Below are 26,432 nucleotides of genomic sequence, written 5' to 3'. Positions count from 1 at the left end.
TCTTTCTCCCAAGAACAAAATGATGCCTTACATTGCCATCAAAAAAAATTGAGGAGGCAGACGATGTCGTTATAACCTATCACAGGTGGCCAGCATTCAGGGAAAGGATTAAGGAGTGGTTGAGAGCCCAGGCTCCACAACCTATTAATCAACTCCAATTCCTGAACCGCCTTCTTTTTCTTAAAGGAGAATGACACTACTTTCCTGATAGGAGTGCTGCAAGGTTTTAAGACAATATTCGATGTAAACCCCTTATCCCAAGGGCTGACATGAACATCATCAACTGTAGCAAATGAATGGTTGCTGATGGTAGTGATTCTAGTAGTGGTGGTAGAGAAGTTATTGAGGCCACAGAACAGTAATGGAAGAAATGGAGGCTGTTGGAGTAATCATAGTAGTGACAGTGGTGGCAGTCATAGAGGCAGTAATGATATTGTTATTGTCAGTGATGACAGTATTGTTAACACAGTGATTATGGCTCATGCCTGTAATCCCAGCACATTGGGAGGCCAAGGTGGGTGAATCACAAGGTCAGGAGATCAAGACCATCCTGGCTAACATAGTGAAACTCTATCTCTACTGAAAATGCAAAAAATTAGCCAGGCATGGCGGCAGGCGCCTGTAGTCCCAGCTACTCCGGGAGGCTGAGGCAGGGAAATGGCGTGACCCTGGGAGGCGGAGCTTGCAGTGAGCCGAGATCGTGCCACTGCACTCCAGCCTGGGTGACAGAGTGAGACTTCATCTCAAAAAAAAATAAATGAATAAAAATAAAAAAATAATTATTCCTTACTCAACTTAACTTTACTCACTGTCTCTCCTCTTTTAATTAATGTAATTTCTCCCAAGACTTCTATCTTCTCCCCTCCAGTTCACCTGACTGTGGATTCAGTCCAGTCCATTCTGTTCTAGGGGTATTTAATCTCGTTTTCTCCGTCAAAAGCAAACTCATAAAACCAGAACAATCAAAGGCCCAGGTTTGCCATCTTTGGCCAAGGGGCTCATCCAGACAGGATGAAGTAGGTGGAAATTGTTTGAAGCCCAGATGACCTCCAATTATGCAAAGGCATATGTGTGAAAGAGAAGCACCCAACCATTTTAAGGAAAAGAGGAGAATAGCAACCTGGGTGTATTAGTCTGTTTTCACACTGCTATAAATACCTGAGACTGGGTAATTTGTAAAGGGAAGAGATTTAATTGACTCACAGTTCCTCATGGCTAGGGAGAGGCCTCAGGAAATTTACAATCATGGTGGAAGACAAAGGAGAAGCAGATAGCTTCTTCATAAGGTGGCTGGAAAGACAGAGAATTAGAAGGGAGAAGAACCGCTTATAACGAGTTGATGGGTGCTGACGAGTTGATGGGTGCAGCACAGCAACATGGCACAAGTATACATATGTAACAAACCTGCACATTATGCACATGTACCCTAGAACTTAAAGTATAATAATAATAAGAATAATAAAGAAAAAAAAACCATCAGATCTCATGAGAACTCACTATTGTGAGAACAGCATGGGAAAAACTGCCCCCATGATCCAATCACCTCCCACCAACACCCTCCCTCAACACATGGGGATTATGAAGATTACAATTCGACATGAGATTTGGGTTGGGACACAGCCAGACCATACCACGCGACTAGAGAAAAGCCTGAACCACCTCAGGCTAGTTGCTATGAAGCAGTTTTTATGAACAGAAGTTGACAGTCGGTTCTGTCAACTTGTATTTGTACATGAATCAGCCCTTCAGGTTAGGAAGTGAAGTGGACATCTCTGCTGCATTTGACACATGAATGACTCCATCCTTGAATGTCATTCTTTGGTCTCCCATGGCATTCTCTTCTCTCATCTCCCTCCTGCCCCACACGCTTTCTTATACACCTTCTTTATGGTTCTTGTTCTCTGCTCATCCACTAAATAAATGTTGAAGCTTGAGAGAGTTTTTTCTCTACTTCCTCTTTCATCAATTCTTAGCCCTAGTTGATCATTTCAAAGCTTTAAATTCTTATTATAGAAGACTGTAAAATCTCAATATTTAACCCCAAACCCCATTAAAATTCCAGACTAGCAGATACAGCTGTCCCATGTACACACCTGGCACCTCTGATCTGGATTAGATGGTCTGTTGACAAACAATACACAAGCTACCTCTATCCTTGCATTTATGCAATGGTGTAAATACCCACAGAAAATGATCCTTAAATAATGAACTTTATATTACACAAATGAATTGTAGAAAAACATATTATCTCTAGATAGGTGATACATACTTATAAAGCACACTGTTAAGAATTAACTGTGCAGCCAGACTGCTTATCTCTGCCCAGCTCTTCCACCATCCTTGAGACTGCACGCAATTCTCTGAAACCATCTGTGCCTCAGTTTTCTCATCCATAAAATGGTGATAATTATTGTTTTCTCATGGAATTGTTATGAATATTAAATGAATTAATGTATATAAAGTTCTTAAAATCAATGTATATAAACTTCCCAGCATCTAGTAATCATTGCTACTTATTATTATTATTTCTCTCTCTCTCTCTCTCTCAAACTATTATAACTTTCCCTTGGTAAGGAGAAGTCTTTGACCATCATTTTATTCTTTGGTAATTAGGTCAGAAACAGGCCTCATGTTTGAAGTCATCACAGTAATCATAGTGATATGGTTTAGCTTACGTGTCCCCCAAATTTCACCTTAAATTGTAATAATCCCCACATGTTGTGGGAAGGACCCAGTGGGAGGTAATTGAATCATGGGGGTGGGCTTTTCCCCATACCATTTTCATAATAGTGAATAAGTCTCATGAGATCTGATAGTTTTATAAAGGGGAGATCCCCTGCACAAGGCCTCTTGCCTGCTGCCATATAAGACATGCCTTTGCTTCTTCTTTGCCTTCTGCCATGATTGTGAGGCCTCCCCAGCCATGTGGAACTGTGAGTCTGTTAGATCTCTTTTTTTGAAATAAATCACCCAGTCTGGGGTAGGTCTTTAATAGCAGTGTGAGAACAAACTAATACACATAGCAATACGGTTCAGATGTTGGTCGCCTCCAAATCTCATGTTGAAATGTAATCTTCAATGTTGGAGGTGAGGCCTGGCAGGAGGTGTTTGGGTCATGAGGACGGCTCCCTCACAAATGTTTTGGTGCCCTCCTAATGGTAATGAGTGAGTTCTCACTGTTAGTTTGTGCAAGAGCTGGTTGTTTAAAGGAGACTGGCACTTCCTCCTCTCTCTCTTGCTTCCTCTCTCATCATGTAACTTGCCTGCTCCATCTTCATCTCCCACCATGACTAAAAGTTTCCTGGGCCACACCAGAAGCCAAGCAGATGCTGGTGTCGTACTTGCACAGCCTGAAGAACCATGAGCCAAATTAACCTCTTTTTGTCATAAATTACCCAGCCACAAGTATTCCTTCATAGCAACAAAAACAAACTCATACACATAGTCATCATAGTAATAGTGAATGACTGAATGAATGATCATATAAAGAACACCCTAAGAGAACCAGGAGGCTGACAGAGAATCAGAGAAAGGGGAGAGGGAGAAGAAAAAACAAGATTTGGTGAAGAAAAACAGGTTTTATAGGCCAAAACTTTCTGACAGGAAGATAATATGGATGACAAATTACTAGAAGGGAATCTTGCTTCAGCATTTTCATGGCTGGCGGCATTGTTCTTGATGAGAAATTTCCTTTTGCATTTTCATCTCCAGAGAAATTACAGCCAGCCCTCATGAATCAGCCTCAAAGTCAGGCTGAACTCTGGGCGCTGCTGTTGCTGAAACGTTGAGGCCTGCCTTTCCCGCTGCCTGGAGAGAGTGTGGCCTCCTCCTCACAGCACTGTCCTCCTGGCTTCAGAAGAACCCCTGAGCCTTCCGCTTGTCAGAGAACCCTCAAGGGTCCCTGCCTGAGGTCAGACCGAGCAACTGAGAGAAAGGAAGCTTTTGACACATAATCCCTTCACCTCCTAAAATGGAAATTGCAGAGTGATTGTGAGGGCAAATGAGATAATTCCTGTGGAAGCGTTCTGCATGCTTTGCGAGGAAGCTCTCATTTTGTGAGACCTTGTGTTTGCTTCTTGTTAAAGAATTTTCTTTTCAAAGTTCTTTTCTGCTGGTTTAGGAATAAAATTAGTATAGACTAATGAGGAAGAGCTTATAATAAACCCTTCCTCAGAGGAATATGAAAGAAGCTAAATCTTTTAATAAAATAAAATTTAAAAACTAGCATCTAAAAATGACTTATTTATAGTGTTTCCTCTCATCAAGCTATGGTTTCCCTTCGGCAGCCCCCATTACGCTTTAACCAGAGTTTTGTGTTTTCTCCTAAATATAAAATTTGAGTATGTCACATCCCTGTTTACAACCCTTCACAGGTGTCTGCTGGATTTCATCCTCACAATAGGTTGCAAACTTGGCCCAACCTACTTAGTTGAACCCAATTCTCTCTCAACATGCTTGTCTTCAACTCTGAACTCTGTGTTTACTCAACTACTTGCATATCCTCCCATAAAGGATATTCTCTAGGATTTGATATATTTGGGGAATAAAAACTAAGGGATGCCCAGTAAAATCTGAAATCAGATAGACAATGAATGCCTTTTTAGTATAAGTATGCACCATGCAGGGTTAATACATAGGTGATGGGTTGATGGGTGCAGCAAACCACCATGGCAAACGTTTATGTATGTAACAAACCTGCACGTCCTGCACATGTATCCCTGAACTTAAAATAAAGTAGGCCCCATGCAATATTTGGGACATATTTGCATTTAAAATATCTGTTGTTTATTTAAAGTTCAAATGTTCAAATGTAACAGGGTATTCTGTATTTATCTGGCAAACTCAGCTGCTATGACCCCACAGCCCAGCCTTCAAAACACACCTTAAGTGAACACATCTTTCTTCCTTCTTGGTCCACCTCAGTCTGGTTTTGTGGCTTTTCTCCATGGGCTTACTCATCCCCCTATGTTGACCCTTTTTATAGGACTGACTACACTAGTTGGAATCATCATTTTACTTCTAAAACTCAATCATTAGACTATACATTCCACAAGGTTAGGGCTTATGTCTCATTCATTGTATCCCCAAATCTTAAAAAAGGGGAACACAATATAGTCATTCTTCAATATTTACTCATTAAACGAATGAAAAGAAATTCATTGTTTACAAAGCACTTTTCACAACTCAGCATTTTATCTACAGTTCACGTGCCACTTAATGACAGGGATATGTTCTGGGAAATGTGTTGTCAGGAAATTGTGTTATTGTGCAAACGTCCTAGAGTGTACTTAAGCAAACCTAGATGGCGTAGCTTACCACACACCTAGGCTATGTGGTACAGCCTATTGCTCATAAACTACAAACCTGTGCAGTATGTGACTGTACTGAATACTATAGGCAACTGAAGTGCAAAGGGAATATTTGTAAAAAATCTAAACATAGAAAAGGTACAGTAAGAATATAGACAAAGATATAGATAAATATAGATAAAGATAAAACATGGTACACCTGTATAGGGCACTCACCATACATGGAACTTGCAGGACTGGAAGTTGCTCTGAGTGAGTCCATGAATGAATGCTGAGTGAATGTGAAGGCCCAGGACACGACCGTATGCTATTGTAGACTTTGTAAACACTGTACCCTTTGACTAAATTAATTCTTAAAATTATTTCTTTCTTCAATAACAAATTAACCTTAACTTGCTGGACGGCCATCATTGTATGCATTGTCCATCATTGACCAAAATGTTATTTGGAGCATGGCTTATTTCTATAGTGTATGTATGGAAATGGGCTTTCTGTCCCAAAGTAATCCAAGGGGATCCATTGAAGTATCAGTCCAAGTACATTATAACCATCATCAAAATCTTCCAGTGGCTTGCCACCCTATTTCAAATAAACTCACACCTTTCCATGGCTTACAAGTCGCAGTGTAACCTAACTCCTGGCTATAACCTCAGTCTCATCTGCGGCATTCTTCTCGCCACTCATTGCCCACCCTTAGCGCTGACTCTTCTAATCAAAGCTCTGCCTCGGGGACTTTGCATTTCCCTCCGCCTGAAATCCATTTTTCGGTATAGGCAGGATTCCCTGCCTCACTGTCTTTAGGCTGGAGTGCTTCCTCATGAGAATAGCCTTCCCTGGCCTCCCTCTCAAAAGTAGCACCCTTGTCATGATCCATGCCCTCATCCCACTTAAGTTCTCTTTAAAGTACTCATTCTTATGTGATGTTTTGCTGTGTTTTATGTGCTGGCTTACTTATGCTCTGCTTTTCTTAGTAGAATGTAAGTTCTGTGAGGACAGGGACTTTGTCTTCTCGCTGTATCCCCAGCACCTAGAACAAAGCCTGGAATGTATAGATGCTTAATGAATACCTGTGGAGGGAGGGAGGGAGAGAGGGAGGGAGGGAGAGAGGGAGGGAGAGAGGGAGGGAGAGAGGGAGGGAGGGAGAGAGGGAGGGAGAGAGGGAGGGAGGGAGGGAGGGAGGGAGGGAGGAGGGAGGAAGGAAGGAAGGAACTAGGAAGGAAGGAAGGAAGGAAAGAAGAGACAGACTAGGAAGGAAGGAAGGAATAAACGAAGGAAGGAAGAAGAGAAGCAAGGCCTCTTCCCATGTATTCTGGAGCCTAAAATTTTTTTTCCCCATAAATGGAGGCTTAAAATATATGTTACATAGAAAGGACTATGTTGCCTTAAATTTACTCTAAGGTATACATAAGTAAAATTAAAACCTTCCAGAAAGCAAAATCTTCAGAGATGGTTGAGGGGGCCCTAAGGGTTAGAGGTAGAGAGTAGTGCAGAAGGAATAAAAGCCACAACAGGAAGAGAATGTTGATTAAAAGAGTGGATGATGAAATTAGGGATAAACCATGGTTTCTGTAAATTGTTGGTTCACTTTTAACCTTGTGTTTTTCCTCTATGATCTCCCCAATCTCCACTACCAACAGCACTGTGCAAACATCTTTAATTGACAACCCAACATCCATTCCAACTTTCTGCCTTGTTAATAAAACCCATTTTTGGCAGGGCTGGGGCGGGGAAACAATGTGCCCAGTCTTAGTCTATGGATCATGAATTGAGCTAATCCAAGGGTCCGTAAGCATTTTTTACGAAGGACTACATGGTTAACCTTTCAGGATATGTAGGCCATATGATTGTTGTCTCAGCCACTCAGTTCTGTTGTAGTATAAATGCAGTCATAGAAAACATTTATGTAGAAAAATGAGTGTGGCTATGTCCCAGTAAAACTTTATTTACAAAAACAAGCAGTGGGCAGATTTGGTCCATGGATCATGGTTTGCCACACCTTGACCTAAACAATCTTGTTCCTCATATTCTAAGGCTGCCATTAACTAGAAACAGGTGTTTTTTATTTTTTTAACTGAAAATTAGACAGGTAGATCTAATTACTGTGATGAAGGAAAGGCACAGTATAGTTTCAAGAAAAATTTTACTTTCCTGACAGAGGAGGAGTGACACATTTCTGCTTTCTTCTTTCCTGGCTTACCAAAAATATGGCTAGAACTGCATCAGCTACTATCAGGCCATAATGGAAAGGATAAGAAAATAGCTGAGTCTCAGCCCTGACATCATTGCAACCTCGAATCATCAGCAACCAGCTACCACCAAAGCTCTTGAAATGTGAGAAAAGTAAACGTTTATGTGTTAAATCCACCCCAGTTTGGTGTTTGATTACTTTCAGACAGATGTATTCCTAATTGACAAAGACACAGACAAAGATGACACGCACACCAGCATACACATTCTCGCACACAGAGGCACACACTGGCACAGAGAACAGGTTCTGAAGCACAGTCCCCAGACAGTGATCGCCTCTTTCCCAGGTGTCTGCTGATCTCTCCTTTATGCTTTCTGTTCTGCCTTATTATTGCTGTAATTGTAAATAACTATGAACTTTTTTTTTCATTTTAGGAAGAAAGGGAATAAATTTTAATTGTTTGAGCACTATCTGCTAACATGTTCACGAGAACAACTAACTTGTTCCCTAAAAATTCCACGCCAGTGTACGAAGGGGAGGGGGGAAAAAAAGACAAATGTGAAGATCTGGTGCCCAGGGAAAGGGAGGAAGGAACCAGACAGAATGACCAGTCACGTGGAAGCTAAATTGACAGCTAAAGCAGCTCTGTTGGGAACCTCCTCACTCAGACCCCTTAGGAGAAAAAGTCAGAGTCCCTCATGTTTGGTCATCTCCATTTCTATTACTGTGCTAGAAAGACACTTGGGGCTTGTTTTAAATCCTGCCTTTTGCATAATGTAATCTGTTATGAATTAAATTGTACCTCTATGCCCTGAATAAAAGTCATATTAAAGTACCAATTCTGAGTGCCTCACAATATGACCTTATTTCGAAAGGGCCATTGCAGCTGTATGGCTGAAGTTAAGATGAGGCCATACTGGAGTAGGGTGGACTCCCAATCCAATATGATGAGTGTCCATAGACAACTGTGTGAAGACTCAGAGACACAAAGAGAACACCCTGTTAACAATGAAGGCAAAAGTTGGAGTTATGCATCTGGAAGCCAAGGAATGCCACAGAGGTTGTCCACAAACCACTAGAAGCTGGGAATAGGCAAGAAAGGATTTCTCTACAGGTTTCAGAGGGAGCATGGCCCTGCTGACACATTGATTTCAGAGTCCCAGCTATCAGAACTGTGAGAGAATAATTTCTGTTGTTTTTGCCACCCTATTTGTGGTGCTTTGCTCCGGCAGCCCCAGGACACCAATACAGCATCTTTTGTGTTATTATTTTCCTCAAGGATAACAATTGCTAAGCAACTTTCTAAAACAGCTAAATCTCCAGAAATTCATTTCATTTTCCAAACAATCTTGTGTAATAGGTTAAATTATATGTATCATATTTTTTAATGAGAAAATTCAGGTACAGAAAAACTCTTGACTGTGTCCACTCTCTCTCCCATTATCCTATTTGCTTTTTTGGCTCATAGCACTATTTGAATGTATCTTTTTTCATCTGTTTATAAATTTTTGTTTCATTTAATTTCGCTGAGGAAAAGAGTTTATTGGTCTGCTTATTGCTGGATCTCTAGTTCTTAGAATAGCATCTGGCACATGGTTCACAATATACATGTATCAAATCAACGACTGGAAGGATCTAAGAAAGGACGCTTACATCTATTAAACACATTATATCAGGCATTTCCTTTCTGTACTTTTCACATTTTATCCTCCTACTATTTAAGAAAAAAATTGTTACCCATGATTTACATATGGAGAATTAATGCTCAATGGGTATGCATGGTTTGCCAATAACTACACAGCCAAGAAATGGCAAAAGTAGTCAGTCTTCACCAAGCAATTCTCAAAAGTGGGTTATCGTATTGCAAAATTCCATGGAGTGGAATTTGGCAATATCTACCAAAATGCCTCGAACAATTACTCTTTGATCCAGCAACCCCATTCTATAAATACATCTCAAACATACACAAGCAAATAGGAAAAGAGAAGGGCCAAAGACTACTCATGGCAGCACTATTTATAATAATAAAAGATGAGAAACAATCTAAGTGTCCAACAAAAGGGGGCTGGTTGCATAAATTTACTCTGAGTAAACTATGGAATATTGTCCAGCTATGAAAAAGAATGAGAAAGATCTCTATATACTGCCATGAAGTGATCTGCAGGATATTTTAAACAAAAAAGTGAGATAAATTGCATACTAAAAAGAATCATTTTTATTTAGGTGAGGAAAGACTATAAATAACTATATATATGCACATGTATATATGCATGCATAATTTGTTCATATTTTGAAAATTAAAAATTGACAGATATAAAACTAAAAAAGTTTTAAAGAAAGACAATGAAGGTAGGGAAAGGAAATAAGCAGCTAGAACTCTCAGAATGCCCCTTGTTTTATTGATTTATTTTTACATAGAGTCATGTAAATGTTTATACATTTAAATACAAAATTAAAACAAAAACAAAACTATAACCTCCTAAAATAAAACAAAAACAAAAACAAGTAAATTAGACTGTATTTAAAATGGGTGGCATGACCACGTCGTGAAGTATTTTATTTAACACTTTAAAATACAGTATTTTTAGCTCAGTCATTGTGGAAAGCAGCTTGGCAATTTCTTAAAGAACTTAGAATTACCATTCAATCTAGCCATCCCACTATTGGGTATATACCCCCAAAAATGTAAATTGTTCTACCATAAAGACACATGCACACATATGTTCATTCACAATAGCAAAGATATAGAATCAACTTGAGTACCCATCATCAGTGGACTGGATAAAGAAAATGTGGAATACACAATGGAGTACTATGCAGCCATAAAAAAGAACAAGATCATGTCCTCTGCAGCAACATGGATGAAACTGGAAGCCATTATCATAAGCAAACTGACATAGAAACACAAAACCAAATACCACGTGTTCTCACTTACAAGAGGGAGCTGAACATTGAGTACATATGGACACAAAGAAAGGATCAATAGCCACTGGGACTGACATGAGGGTAGAGGGTGGGAGGAGGGTGAGGATAAAAAAACTACCTAGTAGGTGTTATGCTTATTACTTGAGTGATAAAATAATCTGTACAGCAAACCCCCACAACACACAATTTACCTATATAACAAACCTGCACATGTATCCCTGAATCTAAAATAAAAGTTAAAAATAAAATAAATAAAATAAAATTCAGTATTTTGACTGTACTTTCTTACAGGAATAAATTCTAAAAAGAGAAAACAAAACCTGCAAAGACATCTTAAACCAATTTCATCAATCTTATTATTAGTAATAATAAAATCAATTAATTGTATGAATGTTAGAAATGAATTTTTTTTTTCTTCTGATGGAGTCTAGCTCTGTCACCCAGACTGGAGTGCAGTGGCCCAATCTCAGCTCAGTGCAAGCTCCGCCTCCAGAGTTCACACCATTCTCCTGCCTCAGCCTCCCAAGTAGCTGGGACTACAGGCGCCCTCCACCACACCCGGCTAATTTTTTGTATTTTTAGAAGAGACGGGGTTTCACCATGTTAGCCAGGATGGTCGCGCCTCGGCCTCCCAAAGTGTTGGGATTACAGGCGTAAACCACCGTGTCCACCTGAAAATGTTTAACAAACATATTCAAGGATGAAAATAAAAGTGGTTAAGCAAAAATGGTGTATTGTAACCTTTGGATTGGAAGTATGCTGTAAAGCCATAATTTCTATCTCTGTCTACTGAGATAGCCTTAAAACAATGACAAGAACAACCCCTAAGTGCCCAAATTGTGTTCTCTAAATACTTGAAATGAACAAAGGATTCTTGGGGAAATGGACAATGCACTGTCTGGGCTTAAAATGTACAAAATAAACCTTGGATGAGTTGCAATGCCAGAAAACAAAAATGCTATTGTATGCCAGGTACAGTGGTTCACACCTGTAATCCCAGCACTTTGGGAGGCCAAAGCAGGAGAATACTTTGAGTCCAGGAGTTCAAGACTAGCTCTTGACAAAAAGACACAAGGATCCAACTTAACGGGTTTTTCATTAGTCGCAAATGGGATCATTTAAGCATCAAAAGGAAATGAATGACAGCATTGTGGTTGAAACATGCATATACAACAATCCATTAATTCATAATAATACCAAAACTCTAATTGGTCTTCTTAAATAGTAGCAAACCAATCTTCTCAGTATTCTGTAAATTAGTAAATAAAGGAAAAAACAGGTATTTATCTTGTTTTCTATGTCCAAAATTTATTTTAAGGTAGCTAAATAGTGGATGAAGAAAAGTTATTATTTAAGGAAGAATTCCAGCTAATAAATACAGAAAGAATGATCTTAAATAATCACCATTTTGTAACCCTTAAAAACAACAGATCTAAACAATAATCATCAATGACTGCTGAAACCATGAAGATGAAAGATGGGTGAAGAATTTGTAATAACAGGTGAATCAGGCTGACAATCCCTGCATTCACTTGTATTAATATTAGTTTTCTGTTACTGGTCTAACAAATATCACAAATTTAGCAGCTTACAACCACACAAATTTATTATCCCATGGCTCAGAGGTGAAAAGTGTGGGTTAGCTTGACTGATTTATTTGCTTCAGGTTTTGGAAATCCCAATCAAGGTATCAGCTGGTCTTGGCTCTTAGAATCTGCTTCCAAGTTCATTCAGGTTGTGAGCAGAATGAATTTCCTTGCAGTGGTAGGACCGAGGTCCCATTTCCATGCTGGCTGTCAGCCTGAGTACTGCCTAAGCTCTTAGAGGTTTCTCTTGGTTCTTATACACAGGACCCTATTTTTCACTGCCAGCAACGGCATGTCAAATTTTTCTCATGTTTGCAAGCTCTGATTTCCACACCTACCATATTTCTCTTCTGCTTCTTTTGACTTCTGCTGGGAGAGGTTCTCTTCCTTAAAGGAGTCATGTGATTCAATTAAATCCACCTGGGTAATCCCTCCTACTCTTTCTATTTTAAGGACTATAATTTTAATTACATCTACAAAGTCCCTATTGCCACATAGCATAACATATCCACAGTTCAGAATCAGGCTGCAGATGTCTTTAGAAAGTGGGATCACTATTTAGTCTACCATACCACTCATCAATTTTAACCTCATTAAAGTGCAATTGATAACTGGCAATCATGTGTCCCCTGATGCAATAGGTGGTACATGGTACCACCTTTGAATTATTTTTCCCCACCCTTGCCCCCAAAAAAGGATATAATCAAGCTTCTATGTCTACCTCACAGTTTTATAGTAAATCATGAGGATAAAAACACATGTTTAAATACTACATAATATGATTGGTCAAATCTAATAGAAAATTCTAGGCCAGGAGTAGTGGCTCACACCTATAATCCCAGCACTTTGGGAGGCTGAGGAGGGTGGATCATGAGGTCAGGAATTCAAGACCAGCCTGGTCAACATAGTGAAAATTGTCTTTACTAAAAATACAAAAAATTAGCCGGGTGTGGCGGCAAGCACCTGTAATCCCAGCTACTCTGGAGGCTGAGGCAGAAGAATGGCTTGAACCTAGGAGGCAGAAGTTGCAGTGAGCCAAGATAGCGCCACTGCACTCCAGCCTGGGCAACACAGTGAGACTCCGTCTGAAAAAAAAAAAAATCTATAGGGCAAATATCCAGGATCTCAACAAATAGACATCAGAAAAAAAAAAATTAAAAGGATAGGAGAAGGTGGGTGGATATAAAGAGATTTATAAGACATTTTGATCAAATGAAATGGGTGGACTTTCTTTGGATCCTAATCTAAACAACTCAACTGTAAAAATATATTCATAAGAAAACACTGGGAAAACTTGAACACCTATTGATTTTAGATTGTGATAAAGAATTATTATCAACTTTGTTAATATTGTGGAATTTTGCATATGATATTGTGGGGTTTTTAAAAGTTTTTACTTATTAGACATACATATTATTGACGGTAAAGTGATGTGATGTCTAGGATTTATTATAAAATAATCCAGGAAGAGAAAAAATACTGGTAGGAAGACATCAGTGAAACAAGATTGACCAAATCTTAATAACTGTTCAATCTTTGTAATGGATACACAGAGGTCCACCATACTATTCATTTTACATTTGTTTATGTTTGAAATTTTATATAATAAAATATCATAAAGAGGACTCATTTCACTATATTTTATCACCTCTCAAAGTCATTTATATAAACCAGATTTCTACAGAACAATCCCATGAAATACTTTGGCCTGGTCTACATAATATATCTCACATACAACCATATGTTACCACCTCACCACAGCGTTGTATATCCTGAGTTACTGCAGTAGTCATCCACTGATCTCTGTTTTTACTTTTGCTCTTCACTGTTTTCTATATAGTAGCTGGAATGATCTTTCTAAAACATAAATGATATCATGTGCTTCTTCAAACTTGCCAATGGATTTCCATTGCATATCAGTAAAATCCAAAGTTTGACCACATCCTATAAGGTCCCATGTAATATAGCTTCTAGCTTGCTCTACAATTTATTTCTTATCTCTCATCCTCCTTTCCTAGCTCAATCCTTTCCAACCATCCTGGCCTCCTTGCTGGTTTGTCAAATAAGTGATGCCTGCCACAGGGCCTTTGCTTAGGTTTCTCCTTCCAGGAATATTCTTCCCTTAAATTCTCAAATTTATTCTAGTTCCTTCAAGGCTTATCTCAAATATTAACATTCAGAAAGTTATTTGACCATTCTTTCCCAACATCCTTCAAGACTTACATCAAATATGAACACTTCAGAGAGTTATTTGACCGTTCTTTCCAAAAGAGCAACCAACAATCCTCTAAATCCCTTTATCCTTCTTGATTCTTCATCATAGAAATCACCATTTGTGTTACATTTCCTTGATTTTGTGTCTTTTTCATATGATAAATATAAGCTTCATGAAAACAGTTTCTTTTGTTCAAAACCCTATTCCTGACATCTAGAGTAGAGCCTGGTGCTCAAAAATTGATTCTTTAAATAAATATTGATTAAATGAGAATTAGAATGTGGTCTCCTTACCCCAAGCCACAGTACTAGGTCATTTGGTCATTTTTTCTTCCATTTTTAGTATTTCCATTAACTAATATTGAAGGAACATAGAAAATTCTAGGTGTCTACTAAGTAATGGTGACAATGTTAAGACACAAACAAATTTCTAAGTGAACTTAATAGCTATTCAGAGGTATTAAGCCAGAGAAAATAATGTATCACCCGGGAAATTCTCTAAAGATGGTTTTCCATTAGATATGTTTTAGAATTCTTCAGCTAAATAAGGAAACTGTAGAAATTCAAGATTTCCTTCTTGACTGTGAGGTCAAGCACCCAAATTTCACTTTGATTAGCTAGAGTATTGCAGTAAGATACAATTTTAAGGTTTAATCATGTAGACAAGAACTGCTTTCTCCCCTTGGTTCACAACCTTAGGCAAAGTTTGGACTTTCCTTAAAATGCAAAAACTGCTCATCGCTCAGTTTTCACCCACATCTCCTTGAGCTTTGGATTCTTGCTTTGTATTTTCCCTTTGTACAAACTGTCTGTTTATTTTTATCCACAGGCTTGTTACCCAGCTTTTACCTTTAACCAGTGACATTTTAAGGTAAAACTGAAATTAAACTGCACATTAGCAGAGAATTTGGCAGACATAATACATAAATAACTGTATCTCAGATTTTTTTAATGCTCTCATATTTACTTATCCTCAGGCTGAAGAATTTAAAGCATATATATTTTAGTGGAAATACATATATTTTTGTTAATTTTGTGTGGTAGATGACTTGCAATCACTGAATGACAAGTGTGCACTTAAAATAAGATATATGTCAAAGCAAAGGTTGCTAGAAAAACAGCAGATTTTCAGATGTACTAATAAGAAGTAATGTTTCTGCAGACCCATAAAGTTTACAAGGGACCTTTTTTCTTTTAGTTTTTTATTTTTAATTTTATTTTTTGTAGAGACAGGGTTTCTCCATGTGGCTCAGGCTGGTCTTGAACTCCTGAGCTCCAGTGATCGTCCTGCCTTGGCGCCCTTAAAGTGCTGGGATTGCAGGCATGAGCCACTGCATATAGTCTTTTTTGTGAGATACTATTTCTTTCTGTAGCTTGGACCCCTGTTAAACTGCATCACTGTCTGTCAGAACTAGAATAGAGTTACTGTTAAAATGTCTAGACTGTATTCCCAATCAACCTGTTCACTTATTACCTGTGTGATTAAGAATGCTCCCTACTTTTATGAAATAGAAATGACACTTGCATACTTACATTAATTGAGGTGATGTTTCTAAAAAGAGCTCAAGCGAGAACCAACTATACAACAACAACAATAAAACAAAACTGCAGACATGTTTACTTGTTTCACTCCATTCTGTTAATTACCATGTTTCTTTTCATCACTCCAATAGAAATGCCTATGAAAGCAAACTGTATCCCTTTTATCATTTCCAATGTCTGGTCCGTGCTGTATGCACATCTGCAATCTACTGATTTATGGACCTTTCACTAAACCTTAGAATACCACTTCTTTACAGTTATTTGGTCTCCAACACCAGCCTCTTAAGATTAGAGTAGCCGTTATAAATGAGGCTTTGTAGCAACCTAAAAATAACTTCACAGCATCCACAAAGAGACTCTTCATCAGTTCCTGCTTCCACTGTGCAGAAATGACCACATCAAAAAGCTCTGTTAGTGAGTGACTGTCTATGTGACAAAGTACATAGCATTTTTAGTATACATCTTGTTTGAACTGCAAAATATCTTCAGATGCTCACGTAACTCATAGCTGTCTTAGAACGAAGTAGCATCCAAGTACCACTTACTGTTATAGTTCTACACCAAACACTCACCTCTTTGCCATGTGAGAGGGTCTTGGCCTAAGCTATTCTCAACCACTGGGAAATAAAAACTGTCACGTCCCCGTGTTTACTGAGTTCAAAGCATTGTTTTTTGGTATATGTCCCCAAAAAATAAAAATAAAAGCAAAACCAAAAACACGTGAGGTCGTCAAATAATTTTTTTAAATGTTGCACGTTTAAGAATCTTCTTGAAAAGTCACATGTTTATTTGCATATTTAAAACTCAGAATAGACCCACATTAAAGAAATGTTTTAACTTCATTTAGCATAATGATTTGCAGACATTGGGTAGATATTACTAGGTCATATTAAAGAATTACTGTTAATGTTATTAGATGCAAGAATGTCTATGATGGATGCTGTGATGAGCCATCCTGATCCCCCTTCAGAAATAAGAAGATTCCCTCCACAGCTCAGGGTACTGCCGGCTGACAGCCACCTGCTGTTTGCCTCTCCAGAAATTGCCCTCAAACTGCCCTAGGCCAAAGAAAGACACACTCCTTAAGATTATTCTCACTTCCTAGTGACAGGATGGTCCATAGGGGAGTATTATGGGACTATTAAAGCCCAGCCTTCTCTTCCAGACCCTGGACAAATAATAAGAATTCAGCATTGCAGTCTTCCACCGAGTTTTTTTTTTTTTTTTTTTATCAGGAGTCTTGCTTTGTCGCCAGGCTGGAGTACAGTGGCGCGATCTCAGCTGGCTGCAAGCTTCACCTCCTGAGTTCATGCCATTCTCCTGCCTCAGTCTCCTGAGTAGCTGGGATTACAGGCGCATGCCATCATGCCCCACTAATTTCTGTATTTTTAGTAGAAATGGGGTTTCTCCATGCTGGCCAAGCTGGTGTCCAACTCCTGAGCTCAGGCAATCTGCCCCACCTCGGCCTCCCAAAGTGCTGGGATTACAGGCGTGAGCCACCGCCCGGCCCAAGCCAAGTCTTTTCTAGGTATTACCTAGCAGCCCAACTTCTCCCTCGTCCTGGCCATGCTTCCTATCATTCCCTCTTGCAGATGCAAATCCTGCAAACCACTCCTAATAAACTTTCTGTTCACTACTCTGCATCTCAGAATTTGCTTCCCAGGAAATGCAACTCACAACAATGGCATTGGGGGGGATATAGGTACTCTATTAGAGATATTCCCTGAAAAAGGTAAAGATGAGACACCATGAGGTCTGAAAATTGCAAAGAAATAAGAGGAGAGAAATAGAGGAAAAACAATTGGCAAAATGTGAATAATTGTTGAGACAGTGATGAGCATATAAAAGTTCATTGTAACATTATTCTTTTATGTGTGCTTGAAAGTCTCCTTTATAAAATACTTTGAAAATACTGTTTATCAAACTTGCCAGAAAATCATCTTTACAAGTAATAGGATTATCATCTTGGGACAAATTCGATGCTCCTTTGTTCCTAACTAGTGCCTAAATGAGCCAGGGAAACTTTCGCCCATCACTTCCTATGGCACAGAATAATTCTACTCTCTCCGTGTCTGAGTTTTTCAGATGAGCCTCATTAATGCTAATGAAAATGTCACAGGTGCTAATGAACAGCTAGTACTCTTTAACTCCACAGACAACTAGCCAAGGTGGCTGCAGAAACTTGGAAATAAATTGTTGTCAGATGGTACACCCACCCTTAGAGGTAACCTAAATGTGCAGAGTTTGTTGGACTGGGAAAATTCCCCAAGATATAGGAGAGGGAGCAGAATGAGTTCAAGAGCCTCAGGAAAGTAGACCAAAGAAGCAGAGCCAATTAACCATCGGAGCTACTATTCGGACAGCTGGAAACCGAGAGCTGTAATTACTTCTCATTTGCAACATTAGCCTTCCTTGAAATCCTAAGGAATGGCCTTTGGGCTGCTCTACAGGACTTCGTAAATCAGAAGAGGAACACAGCTCCTTCCCTCTCAGACCCGAATAGCCCACGATGAATCTGTTACCAAGTCACAAATGGATGAAAAATACTATTAATAATGGAGAGCAACCAGGTTTGTTATTTGGGGCTTCTTCCCTTAATTAAGACTCGCTTCTTTGAGTAGCCCAGGGTGTTTGGCTCCTATTCACCAACCCATCTGCTCTGCCTTCATTTTCTGCCCCTCCCAATCCTCCCAGAGGAATCTTTTAAGCTTCAACACATTCGCAGACCTGCTCTGAACTGAATTTGCATTTCTAACTCGATCTATTTTAAGGTTTCTTTTGTGAACCTAATGGCTATCTCTAGTCACTTTTCCACCTTCAGGGACTGCTGGCATCTCCTCTGAAGACTCCCCAGAGGGCCCACTTCTCCCTCAGGGCTTCCGTCTGACGCAGGCAGACACTCTCCACCACGGAAACCATCTGGCACAGGAGCATCTGGTAGAACTTTTTACCTTTATCCTTTAGGACTCAGAAGAAACTGGTTCTTTCAGAACCTTCTCGTTTTCTTTCTCCTTATTTTCACAGATAAGCCACTCACTCAAGAGCACCTTTGGGCTGGGAACTGGGAAGCCTCCCCCTTGTTCCAGTTGATCTCCTGACTTATGTAACCCTGCTCCCTCCCCCTCACTTCCTTCCGGATGCCTCACTCCCCTCACCTTCCACACTCCAGCCAGCTAGCTTTCACTTCAGGCCACAACACACAAAGCTTGTCCCCTTCCTTCCTAGAGACTTCACACTGTGTTCCCTCTCCCTTAAAATATCTTCGCAGCCACTGTCGTATGGTTGGTTCCTTCTTACAATTCACATCTCAGCCTGAATGTCACCTCCTCAGAGATGCCTTCCCTAACCAGTCAAACTGAAGTGGCTACCTGGCCATTTTCTTTCTTTTTGTAAGAAGATTTTGAGAGACAAGGTTGCTATGTTGCCTACGCTGGACTTGAACTCCTGGGCTCAAGTGGTCCTCCTGCTTCAGTCTCCCGAGTGGAGATTACAGGCACGGACCACTGTATCAGGCTTCACCTGGTTTTAATGGTCTACGCAGCACTGATATTTTTATTTATTTTCTGTTTTCCTCACTTCCAACAAGTATGGCAGTTCCACAAGACGAGAGACGTCTTCCCGCTCTTGCTCGCTGCTTTCCAACTGTTCCTGAAACTACGTCAGACATTTGGTGGGTGCTTAATAAGTATTTGTGGAATTAATTTTTTATTGCATCCTTATAACCCTAAAGGTGCCCATTACTACTCCCTTTCGACAAAAAAGTAAAGGAAGGTTCAGAAGTTAAACATCATGCCCAAAGTCACTCATGTCTAGTAAGAAACAGGTGCAGGATCCTGGCTGATGGCTAACCCTACACCCTCTGACAGTCAGCCAGGTCTGAGAGACCTAGGGTGAGATATAACGATGTGTGGAGATTTGTCTCCAAATTCTATACATGCAGTTTTACTTTGTACCTGGAATGTATGACCTACAAGGCGTCTTAAAAACCATTTAATTGTATATCACTTGTACTAAGAAACAAGCCAACCCACAAAGGGAGAATGGGCAAAGGCAAACATGTGGTCAAGGCAAACCTCAAGCTGAGGTCTGCTGATTCCTGTTCATGTCACAAGCCACCATGTAGAGCTACAGCTGTCGTGCCCCGCCCAGAGGTGCTGGGAGAGGAGGTGGCTGGAGCTGGAAACAAACAGCTGTGCAAGCCCTGCGCCCCCACGCGCCTGCCCACAGGGGGCGCCATTCTCCGCTTTGCACCTAATGAAGCTGCCTGCCATCTCTTCATTTACTTGCTTCCTTGAAAACACTGATAATGTAGAAATAAACTGTTTCCAGTCTCCTGGACACACACAGTATTCAGAAGAGTAGCTGAAGGTGGTGCAAAGTTATTCATCTCAGAGGGATGCTGACCCAGGTAGTTGCTGATTCATCATTTCTCTGTTTTATTAATGGATGAATCTAAATATAAAATATCGTAAGCAAGCACCAATCTGGGAGTTCAAAAAGATGAAATAATATTATACCGAGGGTGCTTGAGTTTATGCGCCTTCTGTGTCCAGTATTTTTCTCTCGTTCTCTCTCTTCCTTAAAACACTCTTACCCAAAAATAAAATCCCACTTGTGAATCCTCAATATCTAATGAATAAGAAAATAATTAGAATAGGCCGAGACTCTTCTAACTTTAAGGATGCTAGAAAAAAGTCTAGAATAAAATGTTTCAAATTTATCTTTTGGTGGTGGGGAACAGGGGATGCTTTTTTTTTTTTTTTTCCCTGCCTATTTCTGTAGTGATTTCCTATAGGAAGCATGTATTACTTTTCTGGTAGAGGAGGAAAAAGCCTGTATTTTTTGAAAAGAGAGTGAAACAGGGAGGCAAAACTGTAGGTAACAGCTACTGGCCTGGTTCTGGAACCACACACAGAGTTGGCTTCAGCAAGCTGAACAGGAAAAAGTACTACAGGTTAAAGCTTTTGCCATTCAAAACAGGAATAAGACTGCAGGTCCTTCCTGTGTGACAGCAGGAAGATGGCAGGACCTGGAACTGGGAGGAAAAAACACCCAGACCCAAAAGAGGGAATTCTTTTTATAAGCACCTTTGATTTGGATGGCAGGCACATCGCTCTGTTTCAAAAGAAGTGTCGCTGGGCTCTGATTCAATGCCTTCCGGCAGGTGGCCGGGACCAGCAGGCCACTTGCACATCGCTAGGCTCTGTTTGTTTTCTTTGTGCTGGACTTTGCCTGTCTCCTATAAAATAGGAGGGGAAGGAGTCCGGGAATGGTTCAGAGATACACCCCAGAGAAAATCGTGTATCAAAAGGAAATAATAAAGTCTAGAAAGACCCAGGGAAGGGAGGAAAGAAAATGTGTGCTTGCACTTTTAGAGAAATGGGGAAAGTTACTCTTTTGCTTTTGTATTTATAAACATTTTTCTCTCCTTCCTTCCTACTGCCACCACCCTCTAAAAAAAGTCTGAAAGCAAAATTCCTCTCACTGAGCTGTGCCCAGGGCTGGCTTCAACTTCTCCAGAACACCCAAGGTGGCCTCGGTGGGGGAAAAGAGGATGTCAATCAGCTAGGATTTCATTGTCCCCTGAAATCTAGTCTGAGACTCCGGTACCTTCCTGGGGCATCAAGCAACAGGGAAAGCATGTAGATGTGTTCAAGAAGACACACCAAGGGGTTTGCTGGAGAAGCAAGTCCAAGACCAGAATTTACAATCCCAAAGCTAGAAGTGAGGAGTCAGGAAAAGGCAAAGGGAAAAATGCAGGCTTTTTCTTTGGAACAGGGCTTTTCCTTGGACGCAGTTGCACAGAGCTGACTCTACTTGAGCGCCGGCGCCATGACATGTGGGTAGCTGCACTGGCGTTAAAACTAGTTCCAAGGACAGACTCCATGTTGACCACTTTAGCAGGGTGGTCCAAGTGAGCTTTACATACTTCAGCAAGAGGGCCCTGTAAGAGGGGAAGACAGTCAGGCCCAGAGAGAACGTAAGGGCTTGGGAGACTCATTGATTCATTTCCTTCCATGAGTTTTATGTGTGACTTTGACATATTGGACCAGGCACCAGGAGTACGATGCAATCACCCTTCCCACCCCTGGACCCGCTAATCAAGAAGACAGACATTAATCATATACAAACCTAGACAAACAAGTCAAAATTAAAACTACAGGAATTGATGGGAAGTTTTGGGGGTTTAGAAGGTCAGTTCATTAGAGCCATCTCCTCACTCTCTGAGTTCTTACTTATTGAAAGATGCAAAGGATCTAGGCAGATGGGGACTGACAAAAACTAGGCTGGAGTACAGCATTAGGTGTGCAGCAGCAATGGCTGCCTTGCTATGGCTTTCCTTGGAGAACACTGAGCTGGAGAAGAGGCTCTTCCTCAGTATTCTTGCATTGAACAGATGTGGAAAGGAAACAGGGGCCCCAAAAGACCTGCACCAGTGACTACCAGACACCAGCCAGACAACTCACCCCACTTCCTGGGGGCAAAGAGTAAAGGCAAGGCCACTGGCCAGGACTGTGGAGGGAAAACTTCTCCTCTTCGAGTACAGGGGTGGGAATGTGTCTCTCCCCTACTTTCCCTGTGTTTATTTTCCTACCTTTTTGGGCTTGACCACTGAGTCAGTCATCAGCCAGGGCTAGGTGGCTGATTATTTCTTCAGGACTCAGCGAACTCTCTGTGCCATCTAGCTCCTACCTTCGTAAGTCCAGAACTCAACACCAACTTCTGCTCTTTGGGTATACTCCTGGGTACCTTTAGGGCACTTTAGGCTTTGTCCCACCATCTCCGCCAAAAGGTGACCACTCTGCACCTACTTTCTATTTGATATTCCATCCCAAATGTTATCCATATATTAACAAAATCTACCACCATTTATGGGTAGAGCCACTGTTTGGGTATTGGAAATATAAATCCTTGGCCACAGCTTAGGAGGTTAACATAGCCAGATCCACACTGGGGCCATGTGCCCTGCTAGCCACGTGGATTATCACAAATCCATAAAGAATGGTTTCTCCCTTGTCCCTCGCTGCAAATTCTAAATAAAAGCCTCTCCTGGGCACCACTAACACTAGAAGTGCTAACACCAGAAATCTCTGCCACACACATGGAACTTTGTTGTAGCGTCAACTTCTGACTTACAGACTTGGCAGAAAAGCATGTAAACGCTAAACATAACTGTTCTGTCCACTTTCTCATAAAGGTATGATCTTGGAAAGTATCTCTTTTCCTTATAATCAATTTTTTAAGAATGGTGTCTGCTTTTGGGGACGTCAGATTTAGTACTGCTGAATGCAGTACTATAAAATTATGATCTTCATAGTTTTCAAATATTCTCCTCTGTGTGAATCACCATACAGTGTAGTGGTGTGAACTCCAAAAAGTCAGAGCTAATACACAGAATAGAAGCGTGAACTCCACACAGCCTGAGCTAACACACAGCATAGTCATGTGAACTCCACACAGCCTGAGCTAACATGTAGGGTAATAGCGTGAACTCCACACAGCCTGAAGTAACACACAGGGTAGTAATGTGAACTCCACATAGCCTGAGCTAATACACTGCGTAGTTATGTGAACTCCACGCAGCCTGAGCTAATATACCGTGTAGTAATGTGAACTATACACAGCCTAAGCTAACATGCAGGGTAGTAGTGTGAACTACACACAGCCTAAGCTAACATGCAGGGTAGTAGTGTGAACTACACACAGCCTCAGCTAACACACACACACGATAGTAGTGTGCCTGCTAATGAGTGTGAATGGATACACAGGGTGGTATATAAACTGATAAACAGTGTGAATTATATAGTGTAATTGTGTACACAACTACACCATAAAATAGTTTAAACTATTACCTCACAAAGTAGGAGGAACTCCCACACACAAGGGTAGGAAGCACCCTCAGTATTACAGAATGCGTTCACACACAGTGCCACCCAGTACCGCCCTGCACAGATCACATGATCTTTGAAACTTTTCTATAGACCCAAAGTTATTCCAAAATAAAATTTTAGATCAAAGAAAACCTTTTTGTTGCACTGTCTTAAAGTTTACAAATATTGTCCTCTTCTAGCAGCCTATTACAATCACACTTATGGCCTATTATTCCAAAATAATGACTGTAGTATAACTTCAAATTTGATTCTGAGCTTCCTCGTTGAGAAGTGTAAGACAAGCAATTACAGAATGCTTAGTATTGAGAAGAAGGAAATTTCCTAGTTCCTTAACACAACCAAAGCCTTAACCAGAAAAATAGTCTCAAACAAGCCTTTTTAAATGGGCTATCAAGTGTTGTGGAGAGCAATGTTCTCAGAAGCATTTTTACAACAAATGCAATGATAAATTTCAAAAGTTTCCTTGAAGTGACCTTCCATAGAAGCTGAAGTAAGGCTGAACAACAATTCTGAGAAGAGCATTCTGAAAAAGGTGAAACAAGCTCCTGTTAGGTATGTCACTTCCTGGTGGTTCAGCCACTTACAGAGATAGAATACAGATTGCCAGGGAGAGTAGGCAGAATACATGTTCTATACACTACTCCTAGCAGCATCACTTCCTTCAGCAGGGCTTTTGCTTGGAGCTGGAAAGCAGAGAGTTCAAAGTTGACTCTAATATAGACAGCAATACCAAGACTGTGAGTAGCCGCTTGGAGACATCTCCCTTGAGTTCATATACAGTTATCAAATGAAGAGACATTTTACAGGATTGTGTACAGGAAAGAGAAACCTTTTGAGTAAGCCAGTTGTGGGAAATAACAATCTCACACTAATTAACTGGTAAGGCAGTGAGCAAGTTACTCAGCCTCTTTCGATGAGGAGAATAATAACTACTTTGTAGTGTTCTTGTGAGCAACTAGAAATGTATCTGGCCAATAATGGCTATAACTTAAAATTATTGCGTGATGCTCACCTGCACATTTTAAGCCCTTTAGAGATAAAATCTTCTTTAAGCTTTAAAACAATCCAATTTTTTTAGTAGACAAAATAATTCTTTTGCTATAAAGTTCAAAAATAGAAAAAGCTACTTGACAGCGTTAGAAATTAGCATAGTGATGACTCTTGTGGCTACAGGGAAGCATGGGAGACTTCCTGAGATTATGGTTGTGTTCTGTTTTTTTACCTGGTGTGTTCACTTTGTGGAAATTCATTGAGCTGGACACATGATTTATATATGTTTTTGTCAGCTTTTATTTTAGATACAGAGGGTATATGTGCAGGTTTGTTACATGGGTATATTGTACTCAGGCAGTGAGCATAATACCGAATAAGTAGTTTTGTGACCATGCCCCACTCCCTCCTTCTGCCCTCTAGTAATCTGCAGCGTCTATTGCTCCCATGTTTATATCCATGGGTGATCAGTGTTTAACTCCCACTAAAAAGTAAGAGCATGCAATATTTGGTTTTCTGTTCCTGTGTTAATTTGCTTATGATTATGGCCTCTAGCTTCACCCATGTTGCTACAAATAACATGATTTCATTCTTTTTTTATGGCTGTGTAGTATTCCATGGTGTATATGTATGCATTTTCCTTATTCAATCCACCATTGAGAGGCACCCAGGTTGATTCCGTGTCTTTGCTATTGTGAATAGTGCTGTGATGAACATACTCATGCATGTGTCTTTATGACAGGATGATCTATATCCTTTGGGTATATACCCAATTATGGGATTGCTGGGTCGAACGGTAATTCTGTTTTAAGCTCTTCAAAAAAATTGCCAAGCTGCTTTCCACAATAGCTGACCTAATTTCCATTCCCACCAGCAGTGGATGAGCGTTCTCTTTTTGCTACAACCTTGCCAGCATCTGCTATTTCTTGACTTTTTAGTAACAGCCATTCTTATTGATATGAGATAGTACCTTATTGTGGTTTTAATTTGCATTTCTCTAATGACTGGTGATGTTTTTTCGTATGCTTGTTGATCACATGTATGTTTTCTTTTGAATCATATCCACTTTTTAATGCGGTTGCCTGCTTTTCACTTGTTAATTTATTTAAGCTCCTTATGGAAGCTGGATATTAAACCTTTGTTGAATGCATAGTTTGTGAATATTTTCTGCCATTCTTTAGATTGTGTATTTAGTCTGCTGATCATTTCTTTTTCTGTGCAGAAGCTCCTTAGTTTAATTAGATCCCACTTGTTAATTTTTGGTTTTGTTGCAATCGCCTTTGGAGATTTAGCCAAAAATTCTTAGCAAGGTTTATGTCAAGAAGACTAGTTCCTAGATTTTTTTCTAATATTTTTATAGTTAAAGTTCTTACATTTAAATCCATCTTGATTTTACTTTTGTATATGATGAAAGGTAAAGGTCTAGTTTTATTCTTCTGCATATGTCTAGCCAGTTAACCCAGCACCATCTGTTGAACAGGGAGTCCTTTTCCTTGCTTATTTTTGTTGGCCTTATCAATGATCAGAGTGGTTGTGTGAGGCTTTGAGTTTACTATTCTGCTCCATTGGTATATATGTCTGTTCTTATACCAGTACCATGCTGTTTTTGTTATTGCAGCCTTATAGTATAGTTTGAAGTCAGGTAGTGTGATGCCTCCAGCTTTGTTCTTTTTGCTTAGAATTGCTTTAGATATTTGAGGGTCTTTTTCTTTTTTTGGCTCCATATGCATTTTATAATAGTGTTTTCTAATTCTGTGAAGGATAATCTTGGTAGCTTGATAGAAAT

This window comes from Macaca nemestrina, chromosome 3 (assembly GCF_043159975.1).
Source record: "Macaca nemestrina isolate mMacNem1 chromosome 3, mMacNem.hap1, whole genome shotgun sequence".
In the NCBI taxonomy this organism is placed as follows: domain Eukaryota; kingdom Metazoa; phylum Chordata; class Mammalia; order Primates; family Cercopithecidae; genus Macaca; species Macaca nemestrina.
The sequence above is the reverse complement of the archived record's forward strand: the minus strand, read 5'-3'. Positions refer to the sequence as shown.